The 25,177-nt window shown below is 49.6% G+C and overlaps 1 protein-coding gene across 1 annotated transcript in view; it reads right to left on the bottom strand.

Annotated features, from left to right (window-relative positions):
* The window catches only part of Cacng5 (calcium voltage-gated channel auxiliary subunit gamma 5), a 42,384-nt gene extending 31,761 nt beyond the window's left edge, over nt 1-10,623 (bottom strand). The window contains exon 1 of the mRNA XM_032913740.1: nt 10,498-10,623. The gene's annotated coding sequence lies outside the window, so the exon portion shown is untranslated. The remainder of the gene's footprint in view (nt 1-10,497) is intronic.
* Nucleotides 10,624-25,177: the final 14,554 nt, after the last annotated feature.

Raw genomic sequence — 25,177 nt, 5'->3', positions numbered from 1 at the left:
ACTGCTGCCTCCTGGCATCCCCCACCCTTTCCTGGGCCAGCTCCATCTGGCCAGCTCCTGGCCACTGCTTCTGTCTGCCTGTGCATAGCATGGCTCCCCGGGCACCTCAGATGATGAGTGGTTTCATCCTGCCCATAACGATGCGTCTATCAGGAGGGAGACAGACGTTCCTATCCGGAGGGAAGAGAGAGGGAGCAGAGAAAATCAATATCGGAGAATGATGGGTCTATTCTGCATCTCCCCACTCCAGGCCCTCCGCAGAGGCAGCAGATAAAATAATGCTAGTTTTGATATTAATTGATCTTGAAGCTGGGTGAACCGAGCAGTGCCCCTTTAATAGCCAGCCACCACCTGCTGGCACTGGGGCTGACAGTGAGTTCTCAATCAATGTGCATAAGTGTCCCTATCTGACTTTATACCCTGTTCTGCCCTTAGCCATCACTGGTGTCCAACTGCAGGGATCTGAGGGCGGGGGAGGAAGGTCTCCAGGAGGGACCCAACACCACTACCATAACTTCTGGCTCAGTTCACTGCCACGTAAAATTCTTCCCTGTCTGAGGTTCAGATGTCTTCATAGCTAAGCTGAAATCCAAGCAGTGCAGACAGAATCACCAAGCCACCAACACTCTAGTATGAATGTCGGCAGCCTTGTCCTAATGACAATAACCACAGAGCCTGTTTCAGGGACATGGCAAGGGGGTATATGAGGTGATTCCCACTCAGGGCCCAGCCTGCATCTGGCACTCTCAGCTTCTTGGGCTTTGGCCCTCCAGTTCCCAACTGGTTTACCAGCTGGCTGCTCTGGCTATAGTTAGCCTCTGAAGAGCTCTATTTCCTCTAGTAGGAACTCTTGGCTGAGGTGGGATGGTAGGTTCTAGTGGAAGTATCAGGCAATGTGGCATCTTAAATGGGACTTGGCATAGGGCCCACCACATGGATCTGTATCCTGGAATTTTCTTGAAAGAACGACAAAAGGAGACACTGATGAGTGAAGGGGTGTCTGTAGGAAAACCTCAGAGAGGGCAAAGGAGGGAGCAGAGGCCACACACAAAGGCCAGCTATCACCTTGTACCTGGTACTGAACTTGGAGATAGGGACACAGGGGTAAGGGATGTCAGGACCAGCCCCAAGCCTCCAAGAACTGACACCCCCAGGGGACTGTCCTCCATGTCTTCAGGGTCAATCAGTCCCTTCAACACAGAGAAAGCAGGTAGGTTGGGAGGATCTGCCCTGTTTAAGGTTATTCCTAGGTCAGCCTCCCAAGAAGTTATGAAAGCCACAAGTTGCCCATTCAAGCACTCTGTCAGTTCTAATCCTGGTTCCTGTCCTTACCAGCAGAGTGTCCTTGAGTAAGATACTGTCTCTTACCTGCCGTATCTACACAGGAGTGATTTAAAAAAAAAAAAAGAATACTTTTGTGGAGTTGTGGGCAGGTGAATTAACAGAACACAGAGACAACCCTGTTGGGCACGCTCTGATTATGACTACAGGCCTTCTACCAGTAGGCACCCGTGTGGGGACAAGGTTAAGCACCAGGTGACAGTCACATCTGCCACAGGGTGGGGTTCTTCCCATTCCAACACTCTTATCCACTGAAGCTGAAAAGTGGCTCTAGCCATTGCCTCCCATATCTGTGGTAATTTAGGAGGGGGCTTCTTAGAACTCAGGTCCTTGACCTTGGCCTGGATCTCACAGTAACAACCTCGCAGATGTGACAAGAACTATGGGCCTGGCTGCCATCCCTCGGGTATCTGGGATCAGACAGTTGACCCTGGTAAGGAGGGCAGAGGGGAGGAGCCTGTAGCTATGAACCTGTCCTGACTAGACAAAGGTGTAGGTTGTTTCCCTATCAAGTTCCCAGTCACCCTGCACTGTGACTGAGGGAGCAACACCTGTTACTCCCCAGATATCCATTCTTGGGGGATGCCAGGGCAAGAACTCAAGCAGGAACCGGACTGCTGCTTCCTGCTTACAGATGTCCACAGCTGGGAACACCCAGATGTTCATAGCTAATGGATGTATAAGCAGTGTGGTCCATCAACACAGGGAGGTTTTATTCAGCCACCACAGGGAGGGAATCTCTTGGGTTGATGAACCTGCTCTATGAGTGAGAATGCTTGTTATAAAAAGTATTGTCACCATTCAACTCAAGTTCAAATCACTAGCATAAAAAGCTGGGTATGGCCACATGTGCCTGTAACCTCAGGGCTATGAGGGAGAAGAAGGTGTGTGGGGGCATTGGGTGGGGGCAGAAGGATTGCTAAGGATTGCTGGCCTCTAGCTTAGCTCCAAGTTGATGGAGAGGCACTGTCTCAAAGGAATAAGGCAGACAACAATAGAGCAGGACACCCAGTGCCCTCTCAGGTCTCCTCACTGTACACACACACACACACACACACACACACACACACACACACACACACACATCTGTACTCATATACCAAACACACACACACACACACACACACACACATGCACACATGCACACATCTGTACTCATATACCAAAACACACACACACACACACACACACACACGCACACATGCACACATGCACACATCTGTACTCATATACCAAACACACACACACATACACACACACACACACACACACACACACACACACACACACACACACAGAATCTCAATGCATGTGTCAGCTTGAAAATGTGTGAAATGAAAGAAACCTAACCCAGTCACACATCATATTTTTACATAAAATATCCCGAAGGTGAAGTCACAGGGATAGGAAGCAGTGTGGCAGATGACAGAATCTCAGGGGAAGGGGGATACCAGGAGGGTGGTTACTGGGGTGCATCTCCATTTAGGGTGATGCTGTTCTGGGGATCACAGCAGGCTTTGTCACATTGGATCATGAAATGCCACTGGACTGGACATTTAAAATGGCAAAGGCTGGCAAGATGGGCTATCAGGTGAAGCACCCGCTGTGCCAGTGTGAGGACCTGAGCTTGGATCTCCAGCATCCATATAAAAGCCAGGAAGAGTGGCAGCCATGTGTAATTCCAGTGCTCAGCATGTAGAGACAGAGGGTTGGCACACTAGAGCAGCCTGATATGCAAGCTTTGGGTTCAGAACTCTGCCTCAGTGACTAATGAGCAGAATTACTGAGGAAGATTACATACATATATATGTACGTACGTACTTACACACACACACACACACACACCCCTCACACACACACATGCATCCCCCCCCCACAATTGAATGTATGTCTTTGAAAGGGCAGGATTTATATCAGTTTAGGGGTACATACTACAAGTGTGTATAAACAAGCAATAGAAAGGGGGCAGGAGCTAGGAGTGAGAGACTAGAAGCTAAGTAAAGTGTTCACCAAAAGGTGAGGCCCAAAGCAGTTCCTCAGTTGCCCCGGCCCCTTTACATCATTGCTCAAGCTGAGAACTTTGCCCTGACAGTCACATGGCCCTGCAGCCCCAGGCAGCAAGAGGGGCAGGCCTCCTGCAGATCAAGAGACCTATTGCCTCTGGTACCTTTGCCAGCTGAGGACAAGACCCCAGAGATCGAACCTGCTAAAAGGCCCTGGACACTGAGCTCCGGAGGTGCATGATTAGACTTGAGCACACAAGTGTCTTGGGCATTGGCAGAGGCACAATATGCATGGGTTTCTATGATACTGGAGTGGCTGCTATTTGGCCAAGGTATCTGGAAACCCTGCTTGGTGCTCTTGGTCTCAAGGGAGGGACAGCACTGGGGGAAGCTGGGTCCTACCATGCACCAAGGATGTCCCCAAGGCACACAAAGCCCCAGATAGGCCCTATCTTGGAAGACTTTTTTGAGGAGGTGACACTTGGCTGAGTCTCTTGCATCTCAAGGCCATCTGGAGGTTTCATTTCAGATAAAAAGAAGACAATTTTTATAAGAATCTACCCCTAGGTTAGATGTTTTGGTTATATTCATTGGTTCATAAAGCAGCTAGATGACTTGAAATTAGTTAATGGTCCTTGGTTTCTTCTTTTATAAAATCTGGCTCATGGAGGTTTAGGAAATAGCTTGGTCTGCTTGTTCAATCCTTCAAACCCACATTTTAAAATCCAGGCATGGTGGTATACACTTGTAATTCCCAAACCGGTGACATAGAGATGGGCAGATCTCTGAGGTTTGCTAGCCATCAGCCTAGTCTATTTGGTGAGCATTAGGCCAGTGAGAAAACCTGCCTAAAAATAAAAACCAGAAAAAGAAAGGTAGATCGTCCCTGAAGAACAACCCCTGAGGTATTGTCTTTCTGCCTCCACATGCCTTTGTACAACTGTACACATGCATCTGCACATACACGTATACCCTGCACACATAGGGTCTTTCTCATACATACATGTACACACATGCACACAGGACTCATGGTAACAGCCTCACAAATTCATTCTGCAGCTAGACAAGGTCAGCAAGAGCACTAACATGGGGAACCCAGAGTAGAAATTTGCCATTGTCACCACCATTGTGCCCAGGTCCTGGCAGATGATGGCTTTAGGACCAGGGTCACCAACATGGTAGCCTAACTTCAGCCAAGCTGGGTATAGACATCATGTTGAGGGTGGGCAGAGAGCTCCATGCCCACAGAACTGGGAAGGTGAGTGGGTACAGGTGTATCAGGGATCTCAGTTTAACTAGAACTCGTCACCACAGTAGTGACTGCTCGCCACTCCATTTCAGAATTAGAGAAACGGGGGCTCAGGGAGGTCAAGTAACTCTTTCAAGGCACACAAAGGGGTTGAACTTCAGGTCACATGTCTATGTGTCCACTGCAGAGATGGTGGGGAAGGGACCATGACTAACTGCTCTTCATTCTCAGTGATCCACAGACACGGCAGCAAGCAAGTCGCATTGCCAAAGGCTGAGCAGGAGGGACACTTACCAGGCTCTGTAACTGCTGTCACCTCCCAGGATGCTCCATTCTATACCCCTTCCTTCTAAGGGAACCCCTAGGGATCCATGCTCACACACAGTCCATCCCTGGGAGGGATGCTTTATCTGTATAGACAACTCTATAAGCCAGGCTTTTCCACTCAAGCCAAGGATATCTCATGTCCATGGGATGTGAGTTCCTGGTACAGGGTCCCTCATTAGTTTGGATGCCCCTCACTTAGGCTGGCAGATGACTTTCTTCCAGGCACCAGCAGCACCCATCTACGTTTCCTCATCCTGTGATCCTTGGGCAAGGAAAAGCATCAAGGGTTTCATAGTGGCAGTCACCAGGGAGGTCATTCCTTTGTAGTCACCGTGAGCTGCTTCCTCTTTCCCAGTTCTGGGCTATTTTTAAACCTCTATTTTTAAGAAAGACCTGACTTCTCATATATACTGCTTGATCAATAAATAAGGGCCTGCCTGCCTGGGACTAATTGAGACTCTGACTTCTGCATGGGGCAAGAGAGTTTTAGGGAGGGAGATGGTCTCAGCAATTCTGCTCAATTGTGGAACATTCCATTTCAAGTCCAGCCTCAGGCCAGCCTCAGCAGAGGGAGACTGGCAAGCCAGCCCTGAAGGTCTGGACAGACACTGGACACAGACACAAAGCTTTCTCTTGCTTCTCCGAGTCTCGGGGTTCATATCCCTTGACCTCCTGAGATACTGGTCCCAACCTCAGCAGATAGCCCAGGTCCAGCTCAACGAATACATACAAAGTCAAAGAGATGTTGTCTAGGAGCAGAGGACCACTTACCTCGTAGTTCCTGGTTACAGGCGTGAGGCATATGAGCACTAAAGATCAACACTGTCCCCAAAGACACCAATGTGTGCGTGTGTGTGTATGTGTGTGTGGGTCACCATCCTCAGAGAAAACATAGACACTGGGAGATATTTTAGTAAAGGGCTAGAGCTGGGGCTAGAAAACTCAAAACTGCACAGCCCCAGAGTGCCCTTTGGCGGGAGACAAGAGTGTGGGCTGTCCGTTACAGCTTCCATGTTCTTCTGCCATTCTGTACCTTACTCTTCACAATCGAAAAACCGAGTAAAGAAGTAGCACTTACCTCTTTCAATGTCAGCTAAAGGCAGTCAAGATGGCGTACGTCTGTACATCGGCACCCAGCAGGCTGTGAGCACTCAGTGTGAAAACGCAAAGTCCTCTGTGTGTGTGGTGTGTGTGTGTGTGTGTGTGTGTGTAGGGGGTGTTAAATCATCAGACTCCAGCAACCTGTCCCTACCCCTATCCACTCCACCCAGCCCTAGCCACCGCCCCCCTAAGCTTTTCCCCCCACTGATTGGCGGGTGGGTCCCCAGATTTCTGCACACTTTGCTCTCTCCCCTCACTTCCCCTCTCTGCTGAAATGTCACCTACTCAGGCGTGCCTCTGCTGAGTCTCCTTTAGAAATGGCCGCCCACCCCACCCACACTCTTCAGCCTCTCACCCCACCCTCTTGCCAGTGCTTCCACCATGCAGCTGACTGCTTTTTTGCTGCTTTTGCATAACGCTGCTCCTGAGGGAGCAGGACTGTTTTTTTCCTCCTCCTAGTTTATTCTTAGCTAGATCCCCAATGATTCTCAACATCAGGCTGCCTTGCTCCCCGGGGGAATATCAGGCAAATGTCTGAGGACAGGCAGGTGTGGAGATGGATGAGTGCTACTGGTATGTAGGTGCTGGAGACTGGGGACATTCTGCGATACACGGGTCAGCCTGCTTGTCACCAAACACAAGAATACCCATTCCCCCCAAAGCCAAGCATACCACAGCACCCCTGTCGCTTAGCTCAGTGGTTGGCATAAGCCCCCCGGGTGCTCATTATGGAGGAACAATGATATTATATATAATGCCATCACCATTATATATAAGAGTGATTGTCCCTTGGGCTGGGCTGTAGCTCAGATCAGTTGGGAAAGTGCTTGCCTGCCTTATATAAGACCCTGAGCTTGGTCCCCAGCACTGCATAAAGCAGACGTGGTGGTATATCCCAGGACTTGAGAGGCAGAGCCAAGATAAGGAGTTTGAAGTCATCCTCCTACATGGATAGTTTGAAGCTATCCTGGGGTACATAAGAGCTGGGGCTTTATTAGAAAAACAAAAACAACAGAATAAAACAAACAAACAAACAAACAAAAAGATGTCTATTGGGAATGCAAGACCATAAAGACATATTAGTGGCCCATTGTGTCTTCTTTCTGGTTGTGACCCTGCCCTCTGGCCCACTAGAATGGGCTGCAAACACTCTTCTTTGGATTATCACACGGCAGGACAACAGTGGCGGTGGTTTCCACAGATCTAAGTGATGCTCATCCACCCCTCCCCCAGTGAGGCTGGCCCACGGGCTCTCTCAGCAGGGACTTCCCCGAGTTCTCCAGCATGACCTACACTGAGACCCACAGGACCCCACAAGCCATTCATGCTGACTCCAGTAAAATCCCTGTCCCTCCAGCCTCCATCAGTCCAGGAGCCATGTCAGGGGTGGGCGAACGACTGTTTCTGCTTCTCTCTAGAGAGGTGACATAAGGGGCACGGTGTGTGTGTGTGTGTGTGTGTGTGTGTGTGTGTGTGTGTGTGTGTGTGTGTGTATGTGTGTGTGTGTGTGTGTATGGTGTGTGTGTGTGTGTGTGGTGTGTGTGTAGTATGGTGTGTGTGTGTGTGTGGTGTGTGTGTGTTGTATGGTGTGTGTGTGTGTGTGTGTGTGTGTATGTGTTGTATGGTGTATGTGTGCATGTGTGGTGGGTGGGTGTGGTATATATGGTGTGTATGTGTGGTGTATATGTGTTTGTATGGTGTGTGTGTGTGTGTGGTATATGTGTGGTGTTTGTGTATGTGTGGTGTGTGTGTATGTGTTGTATGGTGTATGTGTGTGTATGTGTGTGGTGTGTGTGGTGTGTGTGGTATGTGTGTGTGTGTGTGTGGTGGGTGGGTGGGCGTGTGTGTGGTGTGTGTGTGGTGTGTGGTGTGTGTGTGTGTGGTGTGTGTGTGTGTGTGGTGTATGTGTGTGTGTTGGTGTGTGTGTGTGTGTGTTGTATGTGTGTGTGTTTATGTGTGTGTGTGTGTGTGTGTGTGTGTGTGTGTGTGTGTATGTGTGTGTGTGGTGTGTGTGTGTGTGTGTGTGTGTGTGTGTGTGTGTGTGTGTGTGTGTGTGTGTGTGTGTGTGTGTGTGTGTGGTGTGTGTGTGGTGTGTGTGTGTGTGTGTGTGTGTGTGTGTGTGGTGTGTGTGTGTGTGTGTGTGTTTGTGTGGTGTGTGTGTGTGTGTGTGGTATGTGTGGTGTGTGTATGTGGTGTGTGTGATGTGTGTGTGGTGTGTGTGTGTTTGTGTGGTATGTGTGTGTGTGTTTGTGGTATGTGTGTGTGTGTGGTGTGTGTATGTGCATTTGTGTGTGTAAACAGCTACAGGCACAGCCTAGGCTCCAAACACAATGTATGGCTGACAGTGGGGGTGGGGCTGTGTGCTGAGGGAAGAGAGCGGAGTGGCTGGATGATGCTTTGCTTTGGGGCTTCTTTGCCTCTCACAGGGCCCTGCAGCTCACTCCCAGTCAGTTGTCCAGCACAGGCTTCCTTAGTAGGCACCCTCTTCCTGTCCCCACAGAATCACGACTGAGGTTCAGCCCTTCCCTGCCCATCACTTGCCATCTGCCTTCCCGGCCTGCCTCCCTCTCAGGGTACTTCGTCTGTTTCTGGGGACTGTACAGTTGGTAAAGTCCCATCTTTTCTCTCCTGCACCCCCATCTGCCTCCCTTTCTGCTCTTCTGTCCTTACCCTCTTTTCATAAAGGTCCTGACCGTCTCTAAACAAGTCATTGTTGTGAAGGTTTAGTGGCTGACATAGGTTGCAAGGCAGGGGACCAAAGGACTAAACCTCTCACAGTAGAATATTAGACCCCAGGCGGCTACACTCCAGGAGAAGTGGATATTTGATAACAAGGGGCTTTACCAGTGCAACTAAAATCACATACAGTTGTCCCCAGTTCTGCCAGCTGGTAAGACCGCCACTAAACTCAGGGATGGGATGACAAACAGGCGCGCAGTGAAGGACCAGCTGGCAATGACCCAGGAGTCTGCAAAAAATATGGGTCCAAAGCCTGAGGGGTGCAGGGTCTGGGGGGTGGGCAATGATAGCTCCCCCTAGAGTCATGACTCCATAGGTACAGTTCCTTCATCCTCTGGGAATCTAAACTCCACCAGAGCTCTCTCAAGCTCTAACACTCCCAGCGCATTCTCCCTCTCCGAGAATTAATTGTGCTTCCTCTGTACGTGGCCACCATCCTCAAGCCTAGTGTCTGAGGAAGCCGAGGCAGCCCTGGACATTTCTTCGAATGAATACTGTCATTTGTGATCTTATTTTGTTCTCACAACTGACAGCCCAGCTTTACAAGAGGAGGAAATGGAACCTCCAAGAGGTTCTGTGAATTAGCCAATGTTACACTGTCAGAGGGTGAGCGACTGGGGTTAGAGCCCGTGTTTTCTATCACGAACTAAGGCCAGCCCCTTCCAGCTGTGTGGGAACAGCTCAGCTATCACGTTCCCCAAGCCCTCTTCCAGGTCCCTCTCCCAGGTCCCTGATGCCTCCAACCTGGGAATGGTTGGGATTCTTCCCTTCTGTGTGGCAAGACCAAACAGAAAGCTAGCCATTTCGAAGCACCGTGAGGACCAGCCTGGAGATGGGACTCCCCCAGAGACCACTGGAGTTCTCACTTAGGGACCTGGTATGTTTTTTAAATCTCCCTTCAGCCCCAAGATTTGATTTCACGTTAACACTGCTCATATGCTGCAGTTTGATCAGTTGCCAAGATAGGATTCCGGTAAAGAGATCGTCATTACATGGGGCAGTTTAGAGTTTCTGGGGGGAAATATAGGGTGCTCTTGGTGGTTGGTATTTCACTCAAAGCATAAAGGAGATCCCCGTGTCTTATGCTGTTCCACCACGGACCTTTATCAATCCCGGGGCTTTGGGCAAAGCCCCTTTCTCCTACTATCCCTCCCGAGCGTCCTCCTGTCAGCTAGGGCAGACAGGAGGAAAGCAATACAGGCAGACTAGATGTCCTATGACATCTAACTTGCGGGTGGGTGAGACCGCTGGGAAGTGAGTCCAATCACAGACGCTGGCTGACAGCCTAGGGGAGGCTGGCCCTCAGAGACCCACAGCCCAGCTCAACAGGTGGCAGAGGGCTTTACTATCCCGCATCCAGGTCAGTTCTTCCAGTCCCATTCAACTCTGTGGGGGAAAGTGTGGCTTTGGCTTTGGAGTGGGCAAGTTGCTCAGAAACACCAGCAAAGAGGGGAGTCATGATCCTCAAGCCCTGAACACACACACACACACACACACACACACACACACACACACACACACACACACACACACACACACACAGAGAGAGAGAGAGAGAGAGAGAGAGAGAGAGAGAGAGAGAGAGAGAGAGAGAGAGAGGAGAGCCCCCACCCTGCCCCTGGCTACTCAGTAAGGAGGCCAGCCTGACACAGTAGCGGTTGGCACCACCAGAGATCATCGCTTCCTGGACCCCCGACAAGGCGTGTGTCTATCCCTCCTGCTCATCTTTGCGCTTACCTCACGGCCACGATCCCAGACTTGCCTGTAAGGTCCCTTGCGGGCTGCTCTGGGTGGAAGGTACCGCGCTGCCTGCCGGACGCCCGCCCCGTCCGGTCCGCTGGAGCTGCTCTGCGCCAGCTACGGTGCGGGTGGCCGCCGCTGGAGCACTGTACTGGAAGAAGGCGGGGTCTGGGGCGGGGTCTGGGCGGGGCCTACCTTTCCTATGCAGTCAGTTGCGGGTGGGCTTTGGGACTAAAGGATGCTGTCTTCCACCGAGAGGAGAAACCTTAGGGTGGGGAAGCATTCCTGTGGAGACCGTAGGTGAAGACTTTGGGAGTTGTTGTACGAGAAGGGAGGCTTTCCAAACTAAGAACACCTACCTGCCTTGAGTCAGACTCAACTTCCCGTGCTGGCTCCTGCAGTCGATGATGGAGAGAATATTCTGGCACCAGCCAGTTGTTTATTGAGTTCTGAGGGCCAGGCACTCGTCAAAGCGCTTTTCAGGTCCCAGGTCATTTGGCCCTCACAACACTCCCATTTCACAGATGCCAACGGGGAGGCTCAGACCCAAGGGTGTTCCTGAAGGCACACCACAGAACGACATCAGTAGCTCATAGCTCCCTGGCTCTGGCATTAAGCATTTCTTCCTCCTCTAAATTGTTAACTGGAATGCAGGGTTTCCACGGGGCCATCAAACTTAATTTCACAGGCTTATGAAGCCCTGAACAATTTGCAGCTGGAGCAGTGGTGGTTCAGCTGGAGCAGACTGGCTGGGGCAGCACAAGGGCTCACTCTCTCTGGCTGGAACATCAGCCCACCTTCGTGTCTGAAATGGCAGCTGGTATCTTTGTCTATACGTTTTTGAACTTTGCCCACAGTAGCATTTGCTGCAAGCTGGACACACGCATGCCCCCAGGGAGGTGCCTGGCCTCAGGGGTCTTCCTGGAACTTGACTCTCTTGTCAAGTTCCTTCAGGCAATGAAGTGGGACAAGATGAGGAGTGATCGTGTGTGTGCGTGTGTGCGTGTGTGCGTGTGTGTGTGTGTGTGTGTGTGTGTGTGTGTGTGTGTGTGTATGTGTGTAGCCAGCGAGCCCCAGGGATTCTCCTGTTGTTGTTCCCCAGCATCTGGACTGCAAGTGTTTGCTACCATTTTACTAACTCAGCTGTTTCCTCTGCCCAGTGGTCAGTGGTCAGACATGGAGACGTCAGCAGTGAGCACATTTACCCCAGACTATAAGGCATCATTGTACTGAAGCCCTTAATGGCTAAGGTTGTTTGATCCAGACACCGTGGGTGGACACTGCCATATATAAATGGCACTGCATACTATTGGTTCTTCCTGTGGTCTAAGGATTCATTTCTCCTCCTCTGCTGGACCTAAGAGTCATCAGTGTGGCAATGATGAGTTGATTGGCACTCATACTGTGAGCTTAGACAGAAGTCTTGGCACACAGCAGGTGTGCATGTGGGGTGGGGGTGGGGCTGTGTTTGTTGAATGACTGTCTAAAAGTTGGACAAATGTCTCATGAGACTAAAGCCGCTAAGGAGATAGCTACTAGACAAGTTACACTATAGGTGTGGTGTATCTGCGCCATGAAAGGACAAAGAAGAACTGAGGCCAGCCTGGTCTACACAGTGAGTGCCAGGATCACCGGGGCTACATAGTGAGACCAGACAGACCTCAAACTCACAGAAATCCACCTGCCTCTGTGCTGGGATTAAAGACATGCACCACCATGCTCAACTTTTCCTTTTTCTTTTGAAATTCCAGGAATGCTTGTGGCTTCCCTCCCAGTCCTACCCAAGGCAGTGTGCCCCAAGACTTGGGTGGTTGAGCAAGAAAGGATGTGGGTTTGTTGGAATGAGGTCTTCAACCTGGATCAGCCACCTAGCCAGTTGTGTGACCTCAGACAAAGTCTGTAACCTCTCGGAGCCTCACTCCTTTGTAAGCAGGGTATGACTTGGGTGGTTGTACAACTCTTTCTTGGGAAGGCTGTGTTCGGTATATGGGTCGATAATCTTTCCCACAATGTAATTAATCATTTTGGCTGAGATGCTCTGTCACGTTTTGCACAGGCTCCCTCCTCACTGTGCAGCCAGAACTGGTGAGAATCTTGAACTTTCTGGGCCACTGGGAGGCTTCTGGGACCTTGTGGGTAAAGAGGTGTAGCACCTGACATGGTCTATGTGAAAGTTACTTTCCTGGCCTTGAGATCTGGATGTGCAGGAAGAAGAGCATTTCAGTAGTAAGTTCAGAGAGGTCTGAGTGGGAGTTTGGAGCCGAGGGAGTGGCCAGCATGGACCAGAGTCAGAGAGTAGAAAATGTCACCCAGATTTGAAATGCAAATGGGCTGGGCTTGGATGGGCGTAGCTAGCATGGTTGCTACAACTGCAGACACAGACAGCAGTCGGCCGGTGGGGCGGGGCAGGGTGGGATTTAAAGCCCTTCTGGTTTTCAAAGGAGTCATGCTCTCAGGATGGAAGACCCCCTGGGCTGGGGCCAGGGAGGGGAAGGAAGGCGTTCAGCTCTAAGCGGAGCCTCCATCCTCGCTACAGCTCTGCAGGGTTGGCTGCAGATGAGGACAGGCCTCGAATGGCAGGAGAGGAAGTCTGCTCAGAGGCTGCCAATACAGCGGGGCTGGAAACACTCCTGTTGACATAATGGGAAAATGGTGTAGGTGTGAAAGCCAGCAGCTGTGCTTGGGGACTTGGGGACTCCTGGCCTGATGAATAATGGAGCAGATCTCCCTCCCCGGTTCGCTCTTTTTTTTTTTTTTTCTGATCCTTTCAATAATTCATGCACTCCCTGTTGGGCGAGGAGATTCAGGAAACACAAGCTTTCTCTGAATCCACAGCTGAGTTGAGTGAATCCGAGGCTCCACACGCTAGTTAGGTCTTAATTAGGAGTGCCCTGCCACACACTGCACGTGCATTGCCCAGAGAGCTCTGCAAGCATGTGGAAGAAGATGCCCAGTTATGTCCTGGGCAGGGGTGGGGCTTCCTGACAGCCTCCTCCTGGTCCTAGAGGGTGGGAGGTGGTGACGGATGCCACTTTCAGGTGTCTGCTCTGTCAGCCAGTTCTCTCTGCCTTTGGGATTGTGGAGACAGGTGACATGATGTCTTCTGTCACCTGAGCTCTTGCGTGTGATAGTGAGCAGTAGAACTCCCTGGATGACTTTTGATAGACACACACCACAGGCAAAAGGCAAGCTGGTTGTTAACCGCCACAGAGTTTCCTGGTGCCCCTGCCTTGCCTTGTGAGCTTGATTGCTGCATGGTGAGCAATGACGAGATGGACTGGGAACCCAAAATCCACGTCACAGTGGCGGGCAGTGGAGATGCGAACCTGTCAGTGGATGTCGGTGACACCTTTTTGGTATCAAGGACAGAGGGGATTGGCATTTTTCTGTCAGGCTTATATCTGGGTGACTTGGGGACACATAGGTGTGTCATCTATGTCTGTGGAGATGGAGAGAGGGAAGATGGCCCAGGGGAGGTGGGAGCAGGAGGGCAGGGAGGAGCTGTCCCCTTGGAGGAGTGATTGATGATATCGTATGAATCCCTTCACTACTCAAGGCAATCACTCTCACTGTGTCCTCTGTGTTAGCATAGTTGATTCTAAAGACAAGGCTACCAGCTCAGACACCATCACTTCCTATAGGGCACTGAGGGTTTAAAGAAGTAATTTTCCTCCAGAGACAGCCAGATGCCAATGCCCAAAGGAAAATGGCAAGTTCACACCCTGTGCGCGTGGGCATATCATGTGCTGAAGAGGAGAGCACAAAACCACAATCTTCAGGCTGCTCTCAGAGACAAGGCCCCAGGTCCCAGGAGCTGATCATACCAGCAGAGCCACGGTGTGTTCTGAACCATACAGCTCAGCCTGGGGAAGCAGGGGAGGCCAGGATGACAGGGTGACTGGCCACAGGGCTTAAGGAATAGTTGGCTTCAAGAAGCAAAGAGCCAGGGCTGGTGATGTGGCACAGGGGGTAGAGTGCTTGACAGGTAAGCACAGTCCTGAGTTTGGTTTCTAAAAGCACACAAATCAGATATCGTGGTGAATATCATTAATCCAACCATGTAGGAAGTGGAGGCAGGAAGCTCAGTTCAGGAGTTCGAGGTCATCCTTGGGCACATAGTAAATTTGGGGCCTTCCTGAACTCCAGGAGCCTCATGAAGAAGAAGAAGAAGAAGAAGAAGAAGAAGAAGAAGAAGAAGGAGGAGGAGGAGGAGGAGGGAGGAGGAGGAGGAGGAGGAGGAGGAGGAGGAGGAGGAGGAGGAGGAGGAGAAAGGAAGGAGAAGGAGAAGGAGAAGAGGAGGAGGAGGAGGAAGAGGAGGAGGAAGAAGAGGAGGAGGAGGAAGAGGAAGAGGAAGAAAAGGAAGAGGAAGAGGAAGGAGGAGGGGGAGAGGAGGGAAAGGAGGAGGAGAGGGAGGGGCAGGGGGAGGAGGAGGAGAGGGAGGGGCAGGGGGAGGGGATGAGGGGAGGCAAACGAGAACCTAGAAGGTAAGGCTGTGCTGTGTTGCTCACCAGTTCCTTTTTGCCTGTGGAGTCTGCTCTGTAAGTGGCTCCCCTTTCCTCCCATACTTAACTCTTCTGGACCAGGCATGACCTGTGTTCTACAGAGACCCTAGTATAATTTCCCCTGCCCCTGTTCTTTCAGACCCAGTCACATCCCTCCATTTTCTATCAGCCTGAGCTGTTTTCCATGCTCCTTCCAGCGGCCCAGCCCTGTGTTGCAGCTCCAGGCCCAGCAGGCAAAGAAGTGATTTCTTTTCTTGCACAGGAACATGCTCTCCCTTATTCTCAAGGCAGCATCCTGTGGAACCCGGGTGATGACATTGCCGCCTGCATTCCCACCTGGTGGCTGCCACAGCAGCGCGCGCTCATTGCCAGCATGGCTGCTCTCCATGTTCTCCAGTGCTGTGTTCCCTGCTCGCTCAAGACCAGCTGTTCAACTTCTGCTCTCCTGCGTCGTCCCCTTGGTAACTAGATGATTGCTTCTAAAACAGTTTCAAGGTCAGGGGAGCCCATACACAAAATGAAGATGTCTCTCGATTTTGATTACAGAAGAAGTTATAAGGAATCGCTTCAAATACAGGCTCTGGGTGGAGCAGACTAGGCAGGGGGCCAGAAAGAAACTTCAGCAGAAGGGAGCAGAGGGGAGCTGTACGATCAGCACCTGGACAGCTCCTGGCTGGGCTAATGAGCCAGGCCATTGGTAGAGATTTCTGCAGGAAATCATAAACCCAAGACCAGAAGTTTCCTACCTTCCTAATGTTGCGACCCTTTAATACAGTTCCTCATGTTGTGGTGACCCCCAACCATAAAATTATTTCATTGCTACTTCATAACTGTAATTTTGCTACGGTTGAGAAACATAATATAAATACCTGATATGCAAGATCCCAAGGACTTGCCACCCACAGGTTGAGAACCACTGTTCCGGACTGTTTCTTGTTTTCATCTGAACTCTGTAAAACGTCTCTGGTGACTCAAGCCTTGTGTCTCTGGGAGATTCCCAACCTTGTCTGATAAGAATAAAAGACACCCAGACCCAGGGGTAGAAGGCTGCCATGGCCAGAAGGGGTTCATCCGGCTCCTCTGTGGGCCCTCTAGCAAGCTCTTTCACTCATTTATTTCAGGGCTTTCTTTCATTAGCTTCAAAGCTAGGAAATGGCTATTTAAGACGCTATTTCCTGTCATCCTGAGAGGCAGGTAATTGGGAGGCGACAGGAGCCTAGCCCTGCTTCCTTTGTTCTGAAATAAATGGAGAGCTCTCCTTTTCCAGCTCTCCCCTTTCTCTGCACCCCATGGCATCCTTAGGCCTTTGCCTTGGGAGTCCAGCCTCATCTCGGGCTGATGAGGTCTGCCTGGTAGGAAAGGACCACTGTCTGAAACCACAGTAGGTGAGCCAACCTGAGCTGCCTCCCTGCGTGGAACCTGAAGCCTGTCGTTCAGACATGGCCTCTTACTGTACCTGGAGCTCCCAATCGCCACTCTGGCAACTGGCAGAAAGCCCCTGTGATTGCCCTCTCACCCCAGTGTTGGGATTGCATGCACCCCTACTACCCTCAGCACTGGGTGCAGGAGATCTGAACACCCCTAGGTCTGTTGAGGGGACCTGCCAGCCTTCAGTGTAGGCTGGGTCACATCCTGCCCCATCTGTTTCATAAAGGTGCTTTGGTACCAGTATGGATCTTGATATCCTTGGATACCCCCAGGGTACTGCCCTAGTCTGGTTTCTGTTGCTGTGATCGAGATCATGACCAAAACCAATTTGGAGAGGAAAGGGTTCACTGGATTTACAGAGGCATCATGGAAGGACACCAGGGCAGGAGCTGAGGCAGAGCCTATGAGGGAGTGCTGTTGACTAGTTTGCTCTTCATGGCTTTGCTCAACCTGCTTTCCTAATACAACCTGAGGCCGCCCAGTCAGAGGTGGCAAGAGCCACAGTGGGCTGAGCACTCCTGAATCAATCATTAATCAAGAAAGTGTCCCACAGACAGATTCACAGGCCAATCTGATGGAAGAAGTTCCTCAACTGAAGTTCCTCTTTCCCAGGTGACTCCATTTTGGGTCCAACTGACAAAAAGGTTAACGGAACAGGCACCAAGGGACAGCTCCCTACCATCAGCATGTTTTTGACCCCCATGTGTCCTGGTTTGGGTGTTTAGTTACATGGTCACCCGTATGAGTCCTCCTGTGGACATATTAATTGCATAATAAAGGGGAAAATCTTCCTGACCAGAGCTAGCATTCTGAATTTTGCTCCACTGGGAGCCTGGAGACAGGTGGGTGTGAAGTGGCTGGGGCAGGGGGCAAGAACTTTCCCAGTCACTGGAAGTGACACAGGATCTCCTGAGATGTAGCGATGCACCTCTAGATAGGTGCTCCTCCTACAGAGGTGCTCCCCCTACAGAAGTGCTCCCCTACAGAGGTGCTCCCCACAGAGGTGCTCCTCCCACATAGGGTGCTCCCCCTACATGGTGCTCCCCCCTACAGAGATGCTCCCCCCTACAGAGGTGCTACAGAGGTGCTCCCCCACATAGATTCTCCCCCCTACAGAGGTGCTCCCCCTACATAGGTGCTCCTACTACATAGGTGCTCCTCCTACATAGATGCTCCCCCTACATAGATGCTCCCCCTACATAGATGCTCCCCCTACATAGATGCTCCCCCTACGTAGGTGTTCCTCCTACACAAGAACTCCCCCTACCTAGATGCTCCTCCTAGACAGATGCTCACAAAACCACTACACTGCATTTTTCAGACTAATAAAATCACCAGTGTTTTCTCTCTGGCCTTTTAAAGCTTCTTTTTCCAGCCTTAGTTTATTGTTTTTGGGTTCTGTTTTATTTAGCTATAAATTCTTCTTGCTGCGGCAATGTTCCCTTCTAGAGAGGTGATTTGGGGAACACAGCACTTTCTGCCCAAGTATGAGGACCAGTTCAGATCCCCAGCAGTCGCACAAAAGCTGGGCAGGTGTATTGAATTCCTGTAATTCTGGCTCTCTCTCTAGAAAGGGGTGGGGGGCAGAGGGCGGGTGGGGGAGGCCGGGAAATTCCTTGGGCCAAGCTGGTTAGCTAAAGGAGCCAAATTAATAAGCTCTAGGTTTAACGAGAGACCTGGCCTCTAAAAATAAAGCGGAGAGTGATTGGAGACATTATCTAAGGTCAACCTTTGATCTCTATATGCACTGGCACTGATGCGTACTGATCTGTGTGCTAGTCTAGTGTGCTAGCACTGATGGGTACTGTTCTAGTGTACTAGTTAGTCTTCTAGTGTACTAGCACTGATGGGTACTGTTCTAGTGTACTAGTTAGTCTTTTAGTGTGCTAGCACTGATGGGCACTGTTCTAGTGTACTAGTTAGTCTTTTAGTGTGCTAGCACTGATGGGCACTGTTCTAGTGTACTAGTTAGTCTTTTAGTGTGCTAGCACTGATGGGCACTGTTCTAGTGTACTAGTTAGTCTTTTAGTGTGCTAGCACTGATGGGCACTGTTCTAGTGTACTAGTTAGTCTTTTAGTGTGCTAGCACTGATGGGCACTGTTCTAGTGTACTAGTTAGTCTTTTAGTGTGCTAGCACTGATGGGTACTGTTCTAGTGTACTAGTTAGTCTTCTAGTGTGCTAGCACTGATATGTTCAGTACCTGCAAACAGATATGGCCTCACACACTTGGGCACATCACACACTCACACACAATTTAAAAAGAAGGAAGCTGTATAAGAAGTCACTTTTTCATACCCGGAAGAAGTCTCTGGGAACTCGTTCATATTATCCTGAACCTGAAACTCGAAAACTCTCACAGACCAAGAGAAGGCCATAGGAGTCTTCAGCGGGATCTCACGTCACAGACTATCACCTGATTAGCCTTAGGCAAAGCAAATGATATATTTAGTACTGGTTTATTCCAGGGAATGGGGCCCTGGAGAACCCAAGGAGCACATGGTTACATCATATCAGCCTTGAATTGCTCAGGATTCTGTGGTAGCTCATAGCCATGGACATTGAAGCTGTTTTCAGTGAGCTGGATAGGCGTGTAGTTACCGTGGGGAACCCTGCCCTTTTCAGCAGAACTCCCTGCGCCTTCCTCAGTGGAGGGGTGGGGTGTGCTGCTCTGGCCGTGTTATGATTCCTAAACAGCCTGTTCCCCTCAGCCACAGGTGACTGGATCTGAAGTGGAAATCTGACATGGATGTTTTCTGATGTGTGGACAAGTGGGAATCGGATGTGGACATGGCAAAGTATTTTTTGTGGGTTTACTGGTGCACATCAATGCAGCTCCATTCAGAAGCTCCCTGGGCTACTCTTCTGTCTCTGAGGGGATGAGGAAGCTGAAAGAATGGACAGAGGCTAAGGAGTGGTGAGGGGAAGATGTGGTTGGCTGAAGCTTTGGGGAAAAAAAGAGAAGCCAAGGAAAGTAAACTGTGTACGTGTGTCATGTCTCATATGCCTCTGTTTATTTTAGCGATGTGTGTGCAGGTGCACATGCATACACGTGCCCATGTCCATGGAGGCCAGGGACAACAACATTGGCTAGCTTTCTTCATAGCTTGCCACCTTATCTTTGAATCAGGGCCTCTCACTGAGCCTGGAGCTCACTTACTGTGCTAGAACAGCTGACCAGAAAGCAGCAGGGATCCTCCCGTCTTCTCTCCCCAGTGCTGAGGTAGCTGTCACCACACTCCACTGTTTCCACCTGTGCTGGGGACCGGAATTTGAGTCCTCATTCTTGTGCATCAAATACTTCACCAATGGAGCCATCTCTCCTGTCCCAGGTGCTTTCGTCTTGCAACACTAAAAACAGCAAACGGTATTGCAGCAGAGTGCAGTGCTGCTTGCCAGGGGCTCTGGTGAGCCAGGGGTCTGGCTGGAAAAGGTCAGCATGAGTGAGTTTCTTACAGAATAGAGCAAGTTCAAAATCCTGGTGACAGTGAGAGTGGCCTGTCCATGCGGTAGAATTTCAGAGCATCTGATCTCCCACACTGTGTGTGTGTGTGTGTGTGTGTGTGTGTGTGTGTGTGCATGTGTGTGTTGGGGGGGACACAGGTGAACTCTCTAGGAGGTCTTCAGTGGGACAGCCATTCCCTAGCTCCATACATACACTTGCCTGTGAAGATAAACTCGTAGGGGAAACTGGCTGAGGGACAGATGGAAAAAGTCTATACTGTTTCAAGTCTTAAATCATTTCAAAATAACAAGGTTGTAAAGTGGGGAGTTGGGAAAGGGGTGGGCTGAGGTGGCTGAGGTGGCTGAGGTGGCTGAGGTGGGCTGAGGTGGCTGAGGTGGCTGAGGTGGCTGAGGTGGGCTGAGGTGGCTGAGGTGGCTGAGGTGGACTGAGGTGGGCTAAGGTGGACTAAGGTAGACTGAGGTGGACTGAGGTGGCTGAGGTGGGCTGAGGTGGACTAAGGTGGACTGAGGTGGACTGAGGTGGGCTGAAGTGGGCTGAGGTGGGCTGAGGTGGGCTAAGGTGGGCTTGAGGTGGACTGAGGTGGGCTGAGGTGGCTGAGGTGGGCTGAGGTGGGCTGAGGTGGGCTGAGGTGGGCTGAGGTGGGCTGAGGTGGCTGAGGTGGGCTGAGGTGGGCTAAGGTGGACTAAGGTGGACGGGTGGACTGAGGTGGGCTGAGGTGGGCTGAGGTGGGCTGAGGTGGGCTAAGGTGGGCTTGAGGTGGCTGAAGTGGCTGTGTCAGTAAGGTGCTTGCCATGCAAGCCTGAGGACTTGGGTTGATCTCTAATACCTAAGTAAAAATCCAGTCATGGTGAATGAACTTGTAATCCTAGCACTGGGAGCGGAGAGGCAGACAGATGCTCAGGGCTGGCTGCCTAGCCAAAGTAGGCTAATTGATAAGCTTTGGGTCTCAGTGAGAGACCCTATCTCAAAAAGGCAATCAGAAAACCCGGAGGAGGAACAGCGTCTGTTGTCCTCTGGCTTCACATGCATGCACACGCGTGTGTATTTGCATATGTGAGTCCACACCCACACTCTGTACACACACCTGCACACCTTGAATAAATGAATGGATGAATAAATGGATAAATGAATATATGTGAGAACTGATACGCCTAAGTGGGTGACTGCAAAGGTCCACCTGGATCCCTAGTTCTGTACGGGGCGGGCTGTGCTGTCTTCAATCCTGACAGCATGGGAGAAGGAAGTCCCACCTCCTAAGGCTTTGTGTGCTGTTTTTTTCTTTTTTCTCTGAAAACGTCTTCTAAAGTAGAATCGCTGTGCGTAAGCACATTTTAAAGACTGCTGTTGCAAAATGCCAAATTGCCCTCCGAAATTATTACACCAATTTCTGTTCCCACCCACAGGGTAGGCGAGAGCTGGTTTCCCCAACTCCTGCCAAAAATTGGGTTTTAATCTTTAAAGCAGGCTTTTAACTTTTGCCAAGTTGACAGATAAAACATGGCACCTCCTTGTTCTCTTTTCCTCCAGGAATTCTAAATTCTTTTCTTGGACACAGCTGGGCTGTGTCATTGGCTACGTTTCCAGACGCTGGCTTGGACACCCCCATCGGTCACCTTCATGAAATTTCATCTTTATATTAGCCACGTAGTTGACGCAGATCACTAAAGACAGGCTGGGGGAGAGAAGCCACTGAATTGATTGTCTTTAAAAAAGAAAGGAAGGAAGGAAGGAAGGAAGGAAGGAAGGAAGGAAGAGCAAAGCCACTCCAATGCATAAACCACTTTCCAGGGGTATAGGCTTGGCACCTCAGAATCAGGGAGCTAGAGGCAGGGGCACCAGGAGTTGAAAGTCAGTCTCAGATATAGAGTTTGAGACCAGCCTGTGCTACATGAGACCTTATCTCAAAGAGGAAAATAAAACATCCAAAATGCCTCTAATTATTTGTTTAATGTCGACAATGCCTCTATGATGCAATAAAGGTCATTCCTGAGGAGTTTCCTTTGGAACTCAGTACTAGGAAAAACGCTTTCTTTCCCGGAGACATCAGGTTCCGGGAAAGAGAGTCACGTGACTGACCATCACGGCTCCCACTTTGTTTGGCTTCTAGGAAACGCACAGATAACTTTAAGATCAATGGCAGGGATTTTATTGATTCTCGTGGAAAATATACGCTTTTATTCTCTTGGGGCCTGATGGTCTATTTCTATTTAATTAATTTTTTGAAGTATTTTACTTCAAGCTGCTTCAGATTCTGCAGAAAGAAAGCTGAAGGTAAACAGGCTCTTGGCCAAGAGCCGTGGCAACCACTGCATGCCCAGTTTGTAGCCTGGTCCTAGTGCATTGTTCAGAGTGCACATAAGTGTTTGTTGAAAGAATAAATGAATGAGTTGATTTTTCGTGATGACTAGGTGGCAAATGGTCTAGAAACAGTACATCATTAAAACAAAACAAAACAAAAAGCCCCCATTAGTTTTTAGTTGATCCAGGGGCAAGAAAATCTCAGGACAGAAAACAAGGTCTCAAGCTAGGCACAGTGGTGAATCCTGTAATCCCAGGACTTGGGAGGGTTGTGAGTTCAGGTCCAGCATCAGCTCCAAGTTCGAGACCAGCCTGGGTTACATTTGGTTGTGTTTCTGGGATCCAAATGGGGACATGATATAAAACGCATAAGATGATTTTGGGTCGAAGGTGGTCGCCACTGAATTATTCAAAATAGTTCAAAGGATGGAGAGCTCTAAAATCTTCACAATAACAGACGTAACAACAAAAGTCAGTTTGTACAATGGAAACCAGTAGGCACTTTAGATATTCAGTGAGGGTCTAGATGTGGTGGTCCATACCTATACTCCCAGGACCTGGCCGTCTTAAGATAGGAGGATTTCCCAATTCAAAGCCAGTGTATTAGTCACTGAGATGGTTTGTATAGTTCGGCTCAGGGGGTTGCCCTGTTGGAGTAGGTGTGGCTTTGTTGAAGGAAGTATGTCACTGTGGGTGTGGGCTTTAAGACCCTCATGCTAGCTGCCTAGAAGCCAGTATTCTGCTTGCAGCCTTCAGATGAAGATGTAGAACTCTCAGTTCCTCCTGCACCATGCCTGCCTGGATGCTGCCATGTTCCTGCCTTGATGATACCTGACTGAACCTCTGAACTGTAAGCCAGCCCCAATTAATGTTGTTCTTATAAGAAGTGCCTTGGTCATGGTGTCTGTTCACAGCAGTGACACCCTAACTAAGACAGTACGATGCTGAGATAAAACTCCATGACGAAAGGCAACTTAAGGAAGAGAGAGTTTATTTTGACTTATTGTTCCAGAGGGACGAGCTGAGAGTGCGTCACGATGGGGTGGAGAGGTGGCAGCAGGAAGCTGAGTACTCAGTCCTTTAACTAAAGCATTAAGTGGAGAACTGGAGGTGGGAGTGAAGGTACCATCTCTCAAAGTCCACTCCTGGTGATCTATTTCCTTCAGCAAGACTTGCCTCCCCAAACAGCACAAGTAACTGTACACCAAGTGTTCAAATGGCTGAGCTTAGTGGGGACACTTCTCATTTAAACTCTCAGAGCTAGCCTGGGCTCCCTTATGACTTGTGGCCAGCCTGGGCTATGCAGTATGACTTTGTTTAAACAAACAAACAAACAAACAAACCAGTATAAAGTGTTCTTAATGACTTGATCAAGGTGTGCAATATTGTGTATCCATGGAAATAGATAGACTTGGAAAAGCAGGATATGGACATGGCTGCCCACCACGTGCCCGACAGGGTAAGATGACAGGCAAGAAGAAAAGAAACAATCTCAGGGGTTGGGGATTTAGCTCAGTGGTAGAGCGCTTGCCTAGGAAGCGCAAGGCCCTGGGTTGGGTCCCCAGCTCGAAAAAAAAAAAAGAAACAATCTCAGGTGTTCAGTGGTCTCTCAGGTTGTGTGATGATGAGTGAGATTTATTATTTTTGTCTTGATTTTCCCATATTTTTCAAGATTTCAGAACAAGATTAATTAAATTTTTATTTTATGTGTGTAAGTATGTTTACCTGCATGTATGTCTGGGCAATCACAAGCATGTAGGGCCCATGGAGGCCAGAAGAGGCTATCAGATCCTCTAGAACTGGAGTTGCAGGTGGTTACAGAGAATAGTGTGGGTGCTGAGAACTGAACCCGGGTCGTCTACAAGAGCAGCCAGTGCTCTTCACTACTAAGCCATCTCTCCAGTCCCCTTTCCGAGATTTTTAACCACTGCTGTGTAGTACAGCGATAGGGCATTCTTAATTAAAAGTAAAAAAGGAAACATATAAACCAACAGGAAGACTCACTGAGATGTCTGAGGACAAGAATGCCGTGTTGACATTTCATGAAGAGTTGGGGACAGTCCTCTTTGCTAGGCTACCCTAAACTCCCATCCCATAAAAACTGAGAGACAGCAAGTGTTGTTAATACAGGATGATTAGTTACACAGCAACACGGCTGAAATACATTGTAACTAGTGTGAGCTGCTAGGACATAGAGTGTATACATTCTTTGTGTGTCTGTACAAGTGAATCTTGAAATGACTCATCTGTCAAAAAGTGAAGCTCACTGTTCTCCTAGGTTCTGAATACATTTTAAATTATATATAATTAACACAAATACATCAAGTGCTCTTAGCTGTGGAGCCATCTCCAACCCCTATTCCTCAAACTTTTGATGCCTACTACATAAAGGCTCTCAACTTCTGATGGGATGACATCCCTGGAGATCCATCAAAACCTGGAAATAGAAGTAAAAAAAAAATGCATTGAATCCAGCCAAGAAGGACCGGGGAATACTGCAAAAATCAAGAAGGGCTCTGTCTAGTTTGCTTCTGATGGCTCTTTTCTTCCAAGAAACCTAAGTTGGAATTTTTAATAGACTTTATGGTCCTCTTTCTCTTTGTTCATGTGTTTCTGGATGTGTAAGGTATTTAATGAGGAGAAGGCTTAGTTGATGCAGGGAGCCTTAGTCAGGGTCTGTATTCCTGCACAAAGCATTGTGACTAAGAAGCAAGTCGGGGAGGAAAGGGTTTATTCAGCTTATTTCCATGTTGCTGTTCATCACCAAAGGAAGTCAGGACTGGAACTCACACCTGGAGGCAGGAATTGATGCAGAGGCCAAGGAGGGGTGCTGCTTACTGGATCGCTTCCCCTGACATTGAGCTCTGGTCTCCCTATGCATGCTCTCACACTTGTGCATGTACACACACACCATGTGTGCACCACACACACACACCAAACACATATCACACTAATACATACACACCACACACCACACAAACCAC

Source organism: Rattus rattus, chromosome 9 (genome assembly GCF_011064425.1).
Source record: "Rattus rattus isolate New Zealand chromosome 9, Rrattus_CSIRO_v1, whole genome shotgun sequence".
Lineage (NCBI taxonomy): Eukaryota > Metazoa > Chordata > Mammalia > Rodentia > Muridae > Rattus > Rattus rattus.
The sequence above is the reverse complement of the archived record's forward strand: the minus strand, read 5'-3'. Positions and strand labels throughout refer to the sequence as shown.